General features: G+C 37.7%; 1 long non-coding RNA gene across 1 annotated transcript; it reads right to left on the bottom strand.

Annotated features, from left to right (window-relative positions):
* Window positions 1–9098: 9098 nt before the first annotated feature.
* On the bottom strand, window positions 9099–16848 carry LOC109501977. The gene is made up of 3 exons (XR_002160298.3): window positions 16712–16848; window positions 12140–12345; window positions 9099–11155 (listed from the first exon to the last, which is right to left on the bottom strand). It is a non-coding gene; the product is annotated as an uncharacterized LOC109501977 (long non-coding RNA).
* Window positions 16849–19187: the final 2339 nt, after the last annotated feature.

Below are 19187 nucleotides of genomic sequence, written 5' to 3'. Positions count from 1 at the left end.
TCAGCAAAATTCATATGCTACTTTTACATATAGTATTACAGGTATTGATTTTTATTCACCTGATTAACACATAGATTAAAAAACTGAAATCCATGTTCCTGTGATTTACTTTTTAAATAATAAAAGAACAGTGATTTTTGTTTTGAAATCCTCTAGTCTAGATTCAAGTTGCCTATACCGTACAGACCGACCTGTCCTCTGGTGAGCTGCCCTTAGGACCTGGTGCACCCAGATCAGGTAAAAGGGGCTTGAACAGAGGAATGGCTTCTCTCTTTTAACTCTCCTCTGGTTTTCTCCCTTTCTTTGTCCACAACTTCATGTTTTGCAGTCTCTTCTCAAACACCCTTCAGCATCTGTATTTTATTCTAGCCTATTGCTTGTCCTATAATACTGCTGGTGTGGCCAATGGGAAAGAGTTGACATTAGGGAGCTGCTTCTGGCACAATGCCTGTTCCCAAAGGTCAGCAAAATATGGTCATAGTAGGATAAGATCTGAATTATTACATGGCTCATATACGAGCCACACTTACCAGGGGATTTTTTCTTTATGTTGTGTACTTTTTAACTTTAAAAAAAAATCCTGAATATGTCAAAATCAAGAATATTCTGCTATGTTAAATTATTTTTTTAATATGAAATTTATTGTCAAATTGGTTTCCATACAACACCAAGTGCTCATCCCAACAGGTGCCCTCCTCAATGCCCCTCACCCACCCTGTATTAAATTCTATACTTTTGTTTTCCCATTTAGATCATTGATCAGAATGGAATTGTGTTTTGTGTACTCTATAAGGTAGGAATCCATTTTCTTTTCTCTTTTTTCCTCCCATGTGAATAACCAATCGCTCCAGTACCATTTGTTGACCATCTTCACACATCTGCAGCACCACTCTGTCATATACCCTGTTTATCTAAAAATAATAGATCCTGCTTTTTTATATTGGTTTATTTATCCATCCATGCTCCATGTCACACTGCTTTATTTATCATATATCTTTATAATATATCTTGATACCTGAAGAATAAGTGGTCAAACCTTCTTCTCTTCCAAGGTCATCTTAGTTACCAAATTGCTTTCAAATAAATGTTGGGATCATAGTATCACTTTTACAAAAAAATATACATACTGAGGTTTTGATTTAAATTCCATAAAACTTGTAGATGTATTTGAAAATAATTGAAATCTTTGCTGTATTGAGTGTCCCAACCAATTAATATAAGGTATCCATTTATTTAGGCCTACCTTAATATCTTTTAATAAAGTTATACATTTTTCTTCAGGAAGATTTTTGTGTATCTGCATTAAAATGTGTTTGTTGTTTATTTTAGATTTTTGTGGCTGATATGCTTCTAAAATTTCATTATCTACTTCTTCCATTATTGCTAATACATAGAAATACAATAATTTTCTACATTTATGTTTCATTGCAGAAACTTTGTAAACTATCTTATTAATTCTAATAATTTATTGTTTAGATGTTTCCATTTAAAAAAATCTTACCTAATGCTGGTATTGGTGCTCCTGGTTCTGAGAATCCTTCCTAATACAGAACCAAGTTCTTCCCCAAATCTTCCACATACGATCCCAGCCCAGACCACAACTTTACTATAGTCTTGGGAGATTTTGAACAGAGAAACCAGACAAGGCTCGCCAGACTTCTGACATACAGAACTGTGAGATAATTCATGAGCTTTGTTGTGAGCGGCTAAGTTGTGGTAATTTGTTACACAGCAATGGAAAACTAATACACCCCATATTTTCTGATTTCTAGTTAAATCACCTTAGTCACATACTGTCATAAACTTTTTGGCATTTGTGGAGACATGTTTATGGCCCAGTGTGTGGCCCACTTCAGTAAATGTGTGGTGCATTCTTGACAAAAATAGGTACTCGGCAAATGTTGTATGCGGTTACACACACACACACATAAACACATTCGTTTGGTAAAATTATTCATATTTTTCACATCTTTCCTTTTGTATTTTTTGAAGTTTGCTTGCTTCTGCCTGTTTAACTTATCAACTCCTTAAAAATGTTCATTAAAATCTCCCATTATGCTGGTAAAATTTTACATTATTAAAGTCATCATCATTAACTTTGGTCCATGAATCAGCTTCAGGGTGTCTGTGAACCTATTGAAGTTGTATGTACTGTATTTAGACATGTGCACATATCTTTTTGTAGAAGGCTGTAGTCCTCATAAGACCCAGCTGAAGACCCATACCCCGTAATAAAGAAAAGTAGTTCCTCTACAATTTCTTTATAAATTGAATGAACTAACCATAAACTATGCTTAATATTAAGCACAACTAAGGAATGAATAGAAAAATGACTATTATTCTATGTAAAAAGAAAACATTGAAAATTTGAATTTATGTAACCTGGAAGTGAAGTGTTCTGGAATCAATCATTCTCAAACTTTAGTGCACTTAAGTATACCCTTCTTAATATTCTGATTTAATAAGCCTGGATGAAGTCAAACTTAATATAAATTCTTAATAATATTAATCCTTAATAAGCATCTCAAATGTTTTTGAGACTGGTTCAAGAACAACAGTTGAAACGCATTGCCTTAAAATCTTTCAACGTGCACAAAGAATATGGTAGCCCTCTTAAGCCTTATTATAACTGAGAAACGTATTTACTTCTCCCTCTTACCTGTTCCATTTGAGTATGTTTCTCTCTGAAAGGAAGCTATTGGACCATAAAGCATTTCAAATTTCTTTGGCTTCTTCAAGAACACCTATCCCATAGAGATGGTCATGTCCATATGCTAGTGGCACAAGCTCTCTCAGGGAGAATGTACCTAAAGAGAAGGGCTAAAAGTTAAAAGAATTAGCAGTGAACACTTAGACAGTTTTGTTTTTATAGAAAGAGGTCTCAGCACATAAATTGTTCTAAAACTTCACTTAGAAAGCAGATTGGACACCAGTGGCCCCACTTTTTGATGATTTCCAAGTCTGAGTAGATAGAAGCATGTATAGTACTTTGCTGACTACACTAACTCCCTGCCATCCATAAACTATCTCCCTAAATGAAAACATCAGTTTTAAAAGCCCTAAATTTGCAGATAAGATATTGATTAACTACATTTCAAACGTAGTTCATTTTGTAAATGACCTCACTTTGTGTTCATCGAAGACTTCAAATAAAGGATTGCTATAAGATTAGTCACTTGCATATTGATAAATACCTATATAATGGACAACTAAGGATGTAAAGTGCCCTGGATATCCACAAGCATCTCAGAGAAGGTCATTATTATGAAGTAGGATGCTGCACTGTGCATTGGCATTTGGCTTTGAAGTCAGATAATGTGGGTTTTAATCCTTGCTATATTCTCTTGCTGATATATGTTCCTGAATTGATTACTAACCCTTTTGAACCTCAGTGTCTTCCTGTGAACAACATGTAGAATGATACCTACCTGGGAAGATAATGCAGATTAATGATTTCATACCATAACCAATAATAATAATTTGTGGTGCTTTATAATTTTATAACAAATTTTTACATATCATGATTATTTAATTTTTGTCTAACCTTGTGAGGCAGATTTTTTTTCACTTTCTTTATTAAGAAACTCATGTTCAGGCAGACTGATAGCTTTCCCAATGTCAAGAAGCCAGAAGGCATTGAGCCTAGTAAGGACCCCAAGTATTTTGACTTCACATTCAAATTTCTTTTCATTAGGCTATACTAGTTTTCTTTGAAATACGTAAATACTTAATAATACACTATTTTTAACCAAATGCAGCTAATAGTTAGTCTGTAATATGTATAAACTGCACAACGTTAAGGTAGGTAAAATAGGATACCTATGTACTAATTCATTTGGTAAATAAGTAGACATTGTTTCTGTTTCTTATTTTTGCCAATCTAAAATATTATGGTTTAGGATGCCTGCCTGGCTCAGTCGGTAGAGCACGTGACCCTTGATCTCAGGGTTGTAATTTTGAGTCCCACCCTGGCAGCAGAGATTACTTAAAAATAAAATTTTCAAAAAGAAAAAGCAAAACATTATGGATTATTATCCAAAATATAATTTTGAAATTACAACCTCATATAATTGAAATACTCACCATTTTTCACGTGTATGTGTTTGAATTCATCTTTAAATAACAGTGCAGTTAGATTTGCTCTTTCAACCCTTACATTGTTTAAATTACTCTGGGTCTAATTTATTTGGATACCACATTTATCACCCTCTTTACATTGCTTTCATCTACACTGTTTCTCAGTGACAGCTCAAAGCAAAACTGCTTTTCAGAAATGAACATGCACTCACATCGACTAAGAGCTGTTATGTTATATATTCCTGAGATTTCCAGAGTTAATTTGGACAGTGTTGTTAGTAGTGATTAAATGCCACATGAATTTTACTGACTGAGTATGTGCATGTTAAGACTGTGACCAATTAAATACACTGAAACAGCAAACTGTAAGTAAAAACTGGAGTCAATCAAGGAATTGGAGTTCCCTCCCCACTTAACTGACTGGTTGTTGTCGTGTCATATAAACACAGTCTTAGTTTACTCCTTTGTGCTGATGGGGTTGACATGAGTAAAACTTAATTTAAAAACTTAAGAAAGACTAGAAGTTCCTTTGACAGTTATTGGAAGTTTTTCAACTCCCCTTCTCTTTCTGGGCTGTTGCATCAGTGACTGTGGTTTTGACTCACTGACAATTGGAAGAAACTTGAGAAGAAATTCTGCAGGCTGTCATTTCTTCTCTATTAGAGCTAATCTTTGTCGAACTGTTGGCAACATCATTTGGCTTAAGACCATGGTGAAGCTTAAACTGAGTATCATTTATTCCCAGGCTGCCTAACACTATTGCTTTGATATAGTTGTTGGGAAGAAATATGCAGAAAATATGCAGGTTTTATTGGAGTTTGAGTTATGCCTCTCGAGCAGAAATATTTTATGATTTTTTAAGTGATAAGAAACATGAGAAGCTTCGTGGGGAACTGAATTTTAATCAAAGAATCTGACTCAAAGTCTTTTGCTATTGTAAAAATCAGAGCTTTTTCTCTGCCACTTAGAAGTATATTTTTTCATGTGCATGGTAGCCTGCTTTATTGCTAAAAATCTTTCGAAGTTTGATCTTTAAAAATGCATATGGTAATCCCACACACTGGCCCAAACAATGTCTTGGAGACAGTAACTTCTCATTCTTGACTGAAAGAATAAGATAACTTATAAAAGGTAATAATTACTTGACCATTATTATTAGGAGACCCTCGCCTGACTGACGGGTTCATGAGAACAATGTACTGTGATATGTTTTTGGATGGTGACTTCGTGGAAGCGTCTAGAGTTCTCAGGAGGTTGACTGAATACTCATCTAACCTTAGTTCTGGCTAGCCTCATTCAGGCTGGGTCTTCTACTTAATCCAACTCATGTTGTGTGACTGCTTTTCAAATGCACAATGAAAAATAAAATGGATTCATTACTTCTAAATAGATGGATCCTTTTAGTTTTGTATTAGTTGTAGACTTTTTAAGCTGAAGGGGTTATGGAAATCTAATTTACTCATATAGCGTTGAAGAAACAGACACGAAGGTTGTGACTTGCTCAAGGTCACACAACTGGAGGTGGAGCCAGGGCTAAAATCCAAATCTGCACAAGAGCTCTTTTTTCAAAGCAACAGGGCCAATGTTAAGTGCTTTTCATCATCAGAGAGTGGGGCAGAAAAGTGAGGGCGCTTTTCAAATTGAACTTTTTCTTTCCTTACTATGGTCTGAAATACCAGAAGTAGGGCATGTTTGATTACCAATCCTGACTTATCCATATGCATTTGTTTTAAAAATGGTAACCCTTGGGGCGCCTGGGTGGCTCAGTTGGTTGAGCGTCCGACTTCGGCTCAGGTCGACTCCACCTCCAGTTGTGTGACCTTGAGCACGTCACAACCTTCGTGTCTGTTTCTTCAACGCTATATGAGTAAATTAGATTTCCCTAACCTCTGTGCTGACAGCTCAGAGCCCGGAGCCTGCTTTGGATTCTGTGTCTCTCTCTCTTTCTACCCCTAACCCACTCACATTCTGTCTCTGTCTCTCTCAAAAATAAATAAACATTAAAAAAACCTGGTAACCCTTGTTGCGTTAGAGTGTGCGAGCCTACATGGTCACGCCATAATTCACTGAGAATTTAGGACAGATAAGGTATTTACTGGAAAGCCATCTTTCACTCAGCTTTTACATGAATCCATTTATCTATAGCACTAAATTTCATATCTGTCAAACTCTTCTCTTCATGTTAGCTAAAACTAAAGCTAAACAAGATTTGAAAGTTTCAAAGTAACATCAGCTAAACTGATAAGACTAACGGCTGACGTAAGTAACTAAATGGCATGGGTGAATGGTCACAATGTAAACCATACACATAAAAATCACTGGTACCGCTTTTATTGAGTGCTCCCATTTCAAAGAAGGGAGTTTTGAAAGGATATAGAACTCACAAGAATGCTTCTGAGAGTATTGAAACAAAAATGAATATTTACCATCTACCCTGGAAAGCAGAAGAAGATGCACAAAGGCAGGTAACGTCAAGAAAAGAATCAAGTATTTGACCGGGGATCAGCATATTGTGTTTTGATGGAATATAAAGAGTGGGTGTCCAGGTGGTGCTGCCTAGTAGAGGGGCTTGAGGGAGCTTTCACCATCCTGGGGGAGGTCTCCCAACCCTATGTGAATTCCTATAGGCAGTCCTAAGGGCATCCTTAGGAGGTAATGTCATTACAAAAGCAGCAAAAGAAAACATTTTATACTTAAAACAATGTTAAGAACAGAGAGAGAGGAAAAAGGAGAAGACGGAGGAGAAGAAGTGGTAAAGGAAAAGAGGGAGGGAGGTAGTGGAAGAAAGAGGCAAAGAGAAAGAGAGAATATCAATCTGTGAAATTTGTGCACCTAAGAAATTAAGGCCCTAACCAGGATAGGATGACCTTGAGTCTTGACTCAAGGTCAAGGTCAAGTCATTGTGACCTTGGCTTAAAAATAGTTTATAAAAAATAGAAGTAATGTGCTCTTTAAAAAACAGAGGAACACACATTTAGCAAATTTCTCTCTGTCTAGGAATTTTGCAAGGCTGACACAAACTACCAAGTTCTTGCCTGAGAGTTATAATGTGATGCCTTTATCAAAACAAAGTCAGGAACTATCACCCAACCTCTCAGCTTTCTGATATTATTGACAGGTTAGAAGAAAGTTCCTTTTAAAAACTGCTGCATTAGATTTGCTAAATGGTTCGGGCATGTAGTCAACAACAAAGCAAGTAGAAAGAAGCAACGTTGCTTACAAGAGACTATTAATTCTTCCCTGTCTTAAAGAAATAAGATTGAGTAACCAGCTCCAGCTTGCCATGGTCTCTATTTAAAAGGATAGCATGTAACAGAAAACTGCTTTGGCAAACTGAACAGGACAGTTTTCTGGGTCCAATCATTTCGCAGGTCAGTTAGCTGTGTTGTGCTCTAAATTCTGGCTAACCATTTCCCCCATGTATACTGTTGGTTGGAGGCAGAAAAAGTGGAATAACATGTAAAAAAATCAAATCCATCCCTACTACTGCAAAAGCAAATAAATGCGCTCAAAATATATATTCTACATGGGTTCATGGTTGGCTGGTAGCATTGTCTTGTTAGCAAAAATAAAATGTCTTTTCAAAAAAAACCTTAGAAATTAAAATCAAATGTATCTAGGTCATTGTTTTCTTAAATAGAATACACATCCAGACTATGCATATCGTAGCTTGTGGGAGAACCCACAGGAAGATACATTTGACTCAGTTCAACACATTTTTTAATGTTTCCACATGAGCAACAGGAAACAATATTTATAGCTTCTTTACTGGTAGTGGAGCCTTATATATTGGCTTCAATCAAGCATTGCCTCCACCCCTAAGACTCTTTTTTTAACTCTAAGACTTCATAAACGCATACATACACAGTTTTAATTTGAATTCAAAATAGGTTCTTGGATGAAAAATGTCATACATTTTTGTATAAATGTGTAAGTAACACTTAGCTAAAGATAGAATGTAAAATTTCTTATAAGTGGAACAAACATATATCCAGGTATAGTTTTACATTTAGAGCCACAGTTAAACTACCACATTTGCTTCCCTAAGGGGTTACCAGTCTGTGAAGCGTTTACCCCAAATCGTCAAAGTGTATGGAACCTCTTAGGTCGTTGTTGAAATATGTATGAAGTTCCAGCCCTTTGAAAATGTGATTTAGCCTGTTGAGCTCAATGGTCCTAGAGGAAGAGTCACATTCAGCATGATTAATGAAGGACAGCTATAACCCCGGGAAGCTCCAGAAAGGAGAGAACCTGCTTGTTCAGCCAGCGCAGGGGCTTTCTCTGGTTCTCCCAGAATAATGAGTAAAGCAAATCAAACTCCCTCAGTTTCCCAAAGTCCAGATGTAATGAGTGACACCTCATTTTGTCCAGCGGTGCAACTGTGTGCATCCTCTATGATTCCTGACTTAAGTTGACACAAACATCCAGAGGAAAAGCTGGATCCCTTGTGGGGGGCGGGTGGGAGTGGGGGCACACATTTCAAGCTTGAAATACTAAGCTCTGAAAACTTTCAGCTGAAATACTAAGGCCTGAAAATTGTCAGATGGACATTGGCATAAGAATTCTAGAAGATAGAAAGGCAGGCTTCAGGCTCAACAGAATGTGCTGTTTGAGGGTTAGTTGCTGAACCATTGATAGGATAACGGAATGTTAAATTAAGTTTTGTTGCTATAACGACCAAACAAGTGGCCCATTAAGAGTTGATCCTGGTCAGTAATCCAATCTGTTGTCCAGAGTATGAGTGTTTTGGCTGTCCCTAAAACTAATTCCACCAGGAGACCTTTGGATTGGTGCCATCAGGCTTCAAAATATTGAGAAAGGACGAGTCTGAGGCCCTTGGTTTCTTTCCTGAGTGTGGAATGACATGAAAGCAAAACAATTTGTATATTTGTTTTCTATTTTTGATCTCCAGTTCTGCCACTTGGCATTTTGGGGGCACCTCAAAAGTAAAATGAATACTTTTTGTTGGATTTAAATCAAGTAGAGAAAGGCCAACGATGAAGGGACTTTCTTTGCTCCAATCACACCTCAAAAAGTTGCATTTATTTACAAGCATCAGAGCTACCAGTAGAAACATAAAAAGTAAACCTAACAATGCAAGTGCTTAAACCTGCTAGTAATCAGTGAAATGCAAATTAAAATGATAATAAATGATAATAGTGAGATTGGGCCAAAAGATCACGCAGCTGTGCAAGTTGTCAGGAGAGTGGCATTGTAAATCCGTAGAGTGGTTTTGAAATGCGATCTGACAGTAAATTTTAAGAACTAGAAAATATTGCCCTACCTCTGAAAACTTCACCCTACGGAAAGAGTTCACAAGAAGAAAAAAATTACATTTGCAGAAAAGTTTATGGCAGTGGGATTGGGTTATGCTTGTAAAAATGTGGGAGGATCTGAAATGTTAAACCTTAGAGAAATTGACAAATAAGATCATGGTGCTCGATAGAATATTCCTTAGCAGACATGAAAGTCATAAATCTGGAGACAATGGGGCAATATGAAAAACGTTAAGTGAAGAAAGAGGCATATGAAATCTCGACATTCTCTATGATTACAATATGTGGTATATGTTTACGAATGGACACGAAATGAAATGGAACAGAACAAATAAAAACAGTTGTGTTTAAATAGAGAAAATTGGGGCTAATACAAATGGAGTCATAAATGTATCTCTTTGGAATTCACCAGGTATAATATTGTAATGTAGTTATAACACTAAATGAACTCAAAATGTTCTTTTGTAAACCTTGGAGCATTTTGAATTTGAGATTACAGAATAATGAGAAACATAAACCTAAAAATATTCCTTAGAACTACATTTTCACTTTCTCAGTACAACCCCTCTAATAAAATGTTTAACTTATTTTTTTATTACAAAAGTAACACATATTACTCATATTACTCACAAACAGGACAATCGATAATTCATCCTCACACTGTGTCTCATTTTATTCCAACCCTCCTCTTCCTTTTCTTTTACAAAAATGAGATCCTACCATGAATACAATTGAGTGATTTTATACACAATGGTCGGCATTTTTTAAGCAAACTTCTGTTGTTAAGCAGTTAGTTTCTTTCCTTTTTTCCATGACTTACTATCAGCTAGTAGCAGTTACCATTTATTAATTCGGGCAATGTGCCAGTAAACTGTATGTACTATTAGCTGTAGGGCAAATATCAAGTAGCTAATCTGATAGATATCGTAGTCCCACCTTCATACAGAAATGAAAGAGCTGAAGTGCCGGGGGTCATTTTGCTCAAAATTACTTGGTGAGTAAATGACAGTGGTGCGAATCCAAAGCAGCTCTGACTGCAGAACACGAACTCTTCAACACGAAGGTGTCTGTGATGAGCAATACCGCATTTACAAGGGGGCAATCGTGAAGGTTGCACAAGGGCTCGAGTCTCAGCTCTCCTTCTTCCAAGCTCCCAGCCTCTTGCTCTGTAAATCTCTTTCCAGAGACTGGAACTGGCCAAGCATGCAGTGTCACCAGGCAGATACCCTTGCCTAGACCTGGTCCACAGTGGCTCAGTGTCCTTGTTTCCTGGCTTTGGCACTCTCTCCCACCTTCAACCAAATGCCCCAGGGTGCTTCAGGACTCACAGCTTGAGGTTATCTCTTAGATGGGCCCTGGCTGTAGCAGAGTGACTGACTGTGGATGACTCCTTCCGGCCAGAGTAGAATTTTTTTTATAGGATCATGAGATATTCTGTTAGATCTTGTTCTCTCATCTTAGATTTATTATAACTGGTATTTTTACCATGGCTGAGCCAGTCTTACCATATTCTACTAATTCTGGAGAATCTCATTATCAAAGCATCAAAGATATGAAATGAATATCAAGACAATAATTGAACTCCCCTTGGCCTGCATTGTATCATCCTTCTTTTGCATCCCAACAGGCTTGACCCAGGCTTCTCCAAAGAGACCTCTCCTTTCATTATCTTTGCTCTGCCGTCGGTCCATAAGGCAACTGGCAACCACTTTCTTCTGTCTCCATCAGGCAAATCTGGGTTGGATCCCAATTCTGTCTCATACCAGTCCTACTAGTGCCTTACTAACTCTCCATCTCTTTATCTGTAAAACAATTACATCAACATCTAATTCATGTAGTTTATTAATATTGTCTAGAGCCTTACCTGGCACACATAGGTGCTTGGAGATTATAGATACACCTATATGCTTTATTTTCTTTCCACTTGAACAGAAGCTAGTGTTCAGTCACTCTCAAAACTGCCCTCTCTGTACCTGAGATTTCCTAGTCTTCTTTACTCTGTGTCCTACTCATCATGCACATTCCTAGCCTTTAGTGGCTGTCACCATCTGCTTTCCATGCTTCCACTCCAGCACTGTTAACTGAAGCATTATGGTGGCAGTTGCTAACTCATGTTTCGTAATCTGTGCTCTCTGACTTCGGCCTGTTGGTCCTCACTGCAGTGCTTTCTTTTTCTCCTTTAAAGCCAAAATTCCTATAGTAACTACCCCAAATTTCCATGCTTCTAAAGATCTCAATTGCATGCATACCTTCCTTACTCTCAACAGATGATCTGGCCTCCCGTGATAAAGATCACCACTGTACAGAAAAGACCACAGCAACATAGTATCTTTCTAAAGCATTCCTTTAAAAACTATCTTTTCCCTCCCAAAAGCCATTTGATGTCTATCCTCACATGCAGAGCAAGATTATGATCATGATTTTGGTTTGGCTTTATTTCCACGTTATGAACCCCACATTTCAACCGATCTGAACAAGAACCCCTAATCCCTTCCTTTTCCACCTTTGATCTATATATACTGTGACCATTCTTTTTTTTTACAATGTCATTCCCCAGCATTTTCTTAGTATTAGAATTCTGCCCATCCTTCAGCATCCTAATTAAAATTTCATATGCTCCAAAAAACCTTCTGTGATTACTCCAGCTCACTATCCTATTTTAAAACATATGGCCCTTTGTTCTAATTTTAGGGTGCATTCCACCTTTTATTATGTCATTTGTCTATATTTCATCCTTCCTCTGTGACTATAAGCTCCTTAAAAGAATGCAACCATGAGTTACATACGTTTATAGATTCTTAGGAAGCCATTGTTGAAAGCAGTACACAGCCAAGGAAGAGGGCAGGTTTTGAGGACCCCAGCTGCTCTTTTCCCTCTCTCTGTCTTTGAAGTCTCTTTGAAGTGAAAGAAACGTCTTCCCAGAGAAAAGCTCCCCAGAGAGACAGGTCAAATGAGGATCAGGTCTTGTGTGAGCCAGTGGGGATCATCGGAACTGACAAGACAAAGCAGAGGGAAGAGGAAACCCTTGAAATGTGGTCCAGAGGGCTTTGCTGTCTCCTATTGCTAAACAGTGTCAGTGACCCTGTAACATTCTCTGGGGCTGAGAAGTTGCTTCATTCCCAACCTTTGGGTTTTGCAGATTATCAAGAAAAAGCTCCCTCTGCTTGGAACTTGATTTACAGTGATCTCAGCTTAAGTGTCTTACAAATCGAGAAATACAAATACTAGTCAATATATACAACATCATACCCTTTTTCGAAAAGACCTTGAGTTAAATACAGAAATAATAAGGGGCCAGAAAGGGGGACAGAATAAGCATTTGTTCAAAATGTGTGTGTGTTGGGGGGTATATATATATATATATGTGTGTGTGTGTGTGTGTGTGTGTGTGTGTATGCGTATATTGAGAGTGTGTATATCATCCTCTATACAAGCAGCAGCATCTAGGGAACAAGAAGTTTGTCTTCTTTTAGATCTCATCTTATACATGGAAACCTTTGGACCTAGTATAATCTTCCACCATAATGTTGGACTAAACCTTCCAATAAAAATAAGGCCTGACTTCTTAAAGCAAAATGCTATAAAATATTGGATTTCTCATTGCATGTTTCTTAGATATAGTTTTTAGAAACTTTTCTCCGTAGAAAATGAAAAGAGATCTGAATACATCTTTTCTGAGTATCCCATTTACAATCAGGAAGGTGCCTCTTTACCGCTCTTTCTATGAAACAGTGACATCTACTGCTCAGTAGGGCTAATCCTGGGGGATGTTCTAAGACCATTTTTCAGCGCCAGAGGCAGGACCACAGTCACAGTCTCTTTGATCTCCCCATTCTGCAGAAACCCCTTCACAACACTGTCATGTTAGAACCTCTACACCAGCTGAATTCCCTTCATTCTGAGTTAGTTTATTTCTTCCGTAACAATTCTATCAGAAAATATTTGCTGGTATTAAGCCCAAACTTGTTTCTTTTTAACTTGGAACTCTTTCTAGCTGTATCCTTGGAGTAGTGTTTAAGAGGTAATATTCCCTTTCCATACCACAGCCCTAGACACAGAGAGATGTTATATCCCCTCAAAGGTTTCTTCTTCTTCTCCTCCTCCTCCTCCTCCTCCTCCTCCTTTCTTCTTCTTCTTCTTCTTCTTCTTCTTCTTCTTCTTCTTCTTCTTCTTCATCTAAACAGTCTGACTTCTTCCAGCCTTCCTGGGTCTTATTTCAAGCCCCTCTCTACAACTTTCCTATTCTCTACATGTGCTCCTATTGATGCACATACATTAGAGAAATAAAAGTGTCCATGCCACAAAAGGTCTGTCATTACATCAATAATTGACTCCACCCTTTGTTAAATAGCACTATGATGTAGTGGGTAAGTGAGTGGAGTTCGAAGAAGGAAGGTCTGCGTCAACCCTGGCTCCCCTACATGAGACACAGGTCCTATGCAACCACTCCAAACCTTTATTTTCTCAGCTATAACATGAATGAGACAATAATAACCACCTAGTAGGTTTGCTCTAAGGTTTAAGCACTAATCAACAAAGCATCATTGTGTGAAGAGCACTTAACACCATTCCTCACAGCTATTCAGTGAGTACTCAATAAATGGAAGCCCTCTTGTTACTAAACAGCTGCTGCCAGGCTATATAAACAAATATGAGAAAATTCAAGGAGAAATGGGGAGTAAGAAGCAATAGAGGAAATAGAAAAAAAACAGAAGAATGTACAACATGTTTTAAATTAGCTATACAATGTAAAGTTTCTTAAAGTCTGGGCCAATTTTATGCATATCCCATGTGCCAAGTTCATATCCAGTGTCTGGCATATAAAAGGAGATTAGTAAGTGTTTTCTGGATGAATGAACTTCATATAGATCAAAATATACTATACACCAATAGAGGAAAACATCATAAAGTTAGTATTATAGTGACATTTCCTGTATGAAATGTGATACAATATAAAAAGCCAAAATATAGCAGATGTTGAGCCATGCCTAGGTTGCATGGTACATTTAATAACCTGAAAGAAGTTACTCATTCAGCAATTTTTATTCATTTGGAAACTGCTGGATCCATAGTGTATGCATATGTTAAGCCCTTTTCTACATAAACATCATCAACAAAAATTCATTTTTAATGACTACCAATGTTTAAGCATAGGTGCTAAGAATATAAAGTAGAAATGATCATTTATTCCCTGGAAGAGTGTACAATGTAGTTAAGAAAATAATTCAGGCACATACAGTGATCACTAAAAGCACAAAGGATAAAAGAATTGTATAGCCAGTAGTGGTCCAACCAACCCAGCAGATGTTTCCTATTAAACCAATGAAATAGTTTTCCATTCTGTGTGATTCAGGTCTGCCAATTTTGGTTTATTATTCCTATGGTAAGCCAGGTAGAGTGTCCAGAGAAAGAAAGAAAAATAGGAGAATTTAAATGTATTTGAATGAACTTTGAGATGGTTCATAATGCACTTGCTGAACACAGGGCACACAGAGAATTAAAGTTCTTCAGTGGTCTAAGGAAAGTATGCTGGCATCCTAGGCAAAGGGATTGTGTTTTCCTGTTCACTAAGTTTTCAGTGCACCTCTCTTTGGTCTCATCATTTGCATGATGTAGAGAGGAATAATTGTGCTGTCTAAATAACATGAGAATAATACAAAATGGGAGAAGAAAAAGGGCCTGAAAATCTTCCTTTGCAAATGCAGGTTGATATTGTCTCTTGTTATTATTCTCTTGTGAGGAGAAACACATTCTCCTGCCCATCCAAAGAGCTCATGTGTGAGCAGGGTTCCTCTCATACCTCTTCTGTGAGTCATCTCTTAACAAAACAATCTGTAGTCCACTTTTTAAAAATGAACCTTAAGACATTGAATGGATCTGTACACCGAAAATAATGGTCTGGTCAGTCTTAATAGTTGATATAGATTTTTTTAATGTTTATTTATTTTGAGAGAGAGAGAGAGAGAGAAAGAGAGAGAGAGCTGGGGAGGGGCAGAGAGAGAGGGAGAGAGAGAATCCCAAATAGGTTCTGCACTTTCATGAACTGTGAGATCATGACCTGAGCTGAGATCAAGAGTCGGACACTTAACTGAGCCACCCAGGCACCCTGATGTGGATTCTGATATAATCAAGTAACTGCAATAGTCAATATTGATCATGTAAGTTGTGAAAATAAATATTTTGGATGGATATGTAGCAGTTTAATTGTGTGGTACTATACACGGTGGGTTTTAAATAATTTACACACTTGCACACACAGAAAAGTCTGTTATTGACCATAAAAATTCCCCGAATTCCATGTCCAGCATGTCCTTATCTGTAATAAAAATGGATCTTTATGAAAGGGGAGTGACTCTGGCTGTCTAGGACCATCAACCTGTGAAAACAAATAATCAATATTAAAATTCCGTTCTCTCCTTACTCCCATCTACTGACAGACAAATCTCTTCCTTTTCTTTGATCTTTCTAGTTGTTTGCAGATAGTTCCAGGAATGCCTGACACATGAAGGCAACTCACCTGCCTCCACTCTGATCTATTCGTGGTTTGTTACCTGCAAACTACCCGAGGAGGACCCTGGTCACAGCCAGCCATAGCTGCGCTGCACCAGTACAGGTGAGCTGGGGCCACCTCCTTGATATCTTCTGGGTACCAACAATGCACTGTGGAGGTGAGAATGGCTCAGTCTTTACTAAAGAACCTACACAATGCTGCTTGTGCCTGAGTCTTTCTTTCATGAAAGACATGTGCTTCTGCTCCAGCTATATGTAGGCATACCGTATCCTAGGACACTCTAGAATAGAAGCCATTCCCTTTCCACTGTTGCTATAATCTTTCATCTTTATCCAATGAAAAATATTAAATTCTGCTTTCCTTCAGCCTGAAAGAAAAGCTTCTTCTATACACACAAGGGCATACAACTAGATGTCCAGCAAAGTCATTATTTTAACAAAGAATTAGACCTTAAATCGCAGTTTAGGATCATCAAGAAAACCCTGTTAAAGGTATTACTCATGAAACAGGTAAAATCTTACCAAGATTGCTGAGGGTACATATCTAGAAAGTGAATTTTATTTCCCAACTATTTTAAATATAAAATCTGAATTACCTTACTTAATTAAAACTTTCTGCAAGGAGAACATACATATCAAAATTTCAGATTTTCTACATAGACTATCATGTCACCTTTGAATAAAGACAACTTTATTTCTTCCTTCCCAATCTGTATACCTTCTGTTTCCTTTTCTGGTCATTCTGCATTAACTAGGGCTTCCAGGGCAATGTTGAAAAGCAATGTTGATAGGAAACATCCTTTATTTGTTCCTAGTTTTAATGGGAAAAAAAAGACTTCAAGACTTACCGTAAAGTGACAGTAGTTGAGGCTCCCAGGTGGCTCAGTCGATTAAGTGTCTGACTTCAGCTCAGGTCATGATTTCACAGTTGGTGAGTTCGAGCTCTGTGCTGAAGCAGCTTGGAAACTGCTTCAGATTCTGTGTCTCCCCCCTCTCTGTTCCTCCCTGCTCACAATCTGTCTCTCTCTCAAAAATAAATAAACATTAAAAATAATTTAAAAAATAAAGTGACACTAGTCAAGACAGTGTGGTATTGGCAAGAGACAAATAGATCAATGGAACAGAATAGAGAGTCCAGAAATTGACCCACATAAATATAGGCGACTGATTTTTGATAACAGAGCAAAAGCAATGCAATGGAGAAAAGATAGTCTTTTCAACAAATGGTGCTGAAACAAGTGGACATTCCTGTGTTGAAGAAGAAGAAGAAGAAGAAGAAGAAGAAGAAGAAGGAGAAGAAGAAGAAGAAAGGGGAATCTAGAACAGCCTTCACAAAAGTTAGCCCTTCACAAAAATTAACTCAAAATGGATCATAGATCTAAATGTAAGATACAAAGCTATAAGACCCCTAGAAGATAACATAGGGAAAAACCTAGATGACCTTGGGTATGGCAATGACTTTTTAGATATAATATCAAAGGTAGAATCCATAAAGAGAAGAATTGGTAAGCTGGACTCCATTAAAATTTAAAATATCTGCTCTGTAAAAGACTTTGTCAAGAAAATGAAAAGACAAACCACAGACCGGGAGAAAATATTGGCAGATGACATACCTGATAAAGGACTGTTACCAAAAATACATGAAGAAATCTTCAAATTCAACAAAAAGAACACAAACAACCTGTTGGGAAAGACATTCTCACGAGGAGTCTTTCTCCTCCCACTTTACTGCGTATGGATGGGCCTTGGGCCTGGAACATTTCCTTACCAAGAGATAGAAAACCCTCACATTCTTTGCTGGACTTGACCTTGTGTGAGACTATCTTTCTTTGTTTCAGGCTCAATGAGTACTCTGTCTCTTTTTAAAGAGTAGTCATTGTCTGTCATCCACTTAGAGAGGACAGGGTTCCTTCTCCACTGTGGCAGCAGAGGGGGAAAGATCCTCTGACAGTGGGGGACTGACACCCACTATTGAAGCTGATCTTGCTCTGTCTCTCCTCTATGTAAGTAAAATGTTGTTCCATCCAGTGCTTGACTGTGTTATGATTTCCTTAGTGACTCTGAAACCAAGAAGCAATGGGAAGAATTGTTTGGACTTCCATTCCTGGTGGGTGGCATGGTGATGCTTTTTACTCTCCTCTACATATAGATGCCCATCTCCCTTCCCCTGGGATTGGTACCTGGTACGCGGTACTCAACTTGACACCATGCGATTAAAAGTGAGCCAAAGACATTTAACAGACACCTAACCTAGGAAGATATATCAATGGCAAATAAGCATGCGAACAGATGTTTCACATCATAAGGCATCAGGGAAATGCAAATTACAACAGTGACCTACCACCACGCACCTATTAGAACGGCCAAAATCTAGAGAACTGACAGCACCAAATGCTGGTGAGGATGTGGAGCACCAGGAACCCACTCACTGTTGCTGGGATGCAAAATGGTACAGCCACTTTGGAAAACAGTTTGTCAGTTTCTAACAAAACCAAACATATTCTTACCAGACGATCCAGCGTTCACACTGCTTGGTGTTTACTCAAATGAGATGAAGACATATCCACACAAAAGAACTGCACATGGATGTTTATAGCAGCTTTATTCATAATTGCTAAAACTTAGAAGCAACCAAAACATCCTTCAGCAGGTCAATGGGTAAATAAACTGTATGTGTATGTTTGTATGTATGTATGTGTGTGTGTGTGTGTGTGAGTGTGTGTGTGTGTGTGTGTGTGTGTGTGTGTGTATAAAATGAGTGTGTGTGTGTGCGTGTGTGTGTAATGGATATTATTTGGCCACAAAAAAGAATGAAATCTTGCCATTTGCCATGACATAAATGGAGCTAGAGAGTAGAATACTAAGCAAACAAAGTCTATCAGAGAAAGGCAAATACCATATGATTTCACTCATATGTGAAATTTAAGGAACAAAATAAATGAGCAAAGGAAGAGAGAGAGAGAGAGAAAGGCGGGGGGGAACCAAGAAATAGACTTAACTCTAGTGAACAAACTGATAGTTACCAGAAGGGAGGTGAGAGGTAGGGATGGGGGAAATAGAGGTTGGGGATTGATGAGTAGACCTATTATTATGAAAAATGAAATAAAACAAAATGATTTTTTAAATATCTGTTACAATTTATTTCAGTGTATCTTTGCTTGAAGGACAATTATTCAGATGGGGTATAGAAAGTCAAGTACAGATTAACAGTTAAACTCCTGAAGACTCCGTTTGAATCAGATGATCTGGATAATTGAATAGGCAAGTAAGCAGCAGCACTAGAATTTCAGGCAAATTTTAGACGAGTTAGATCCTGAATCTGAG

The sequence above is a fragment of the Felis catus genome, chromosome B4, assembly GCF_018350175.1.
Source record: "Felis catus isolate Fca126 chromosome B4, F.catus_Fca126_mat1.0, whole genome shotgun sequence".
NCBI classification, from domain to species: domain Eukaryota; kingdom Metazoa; phylum Chordata; class Mammalia; order Carnivora; family Felidae; genus Felis; species Felis catus.
This window is presented reverse-complemented; position numbering and strand designations above follow the sequence as displayed.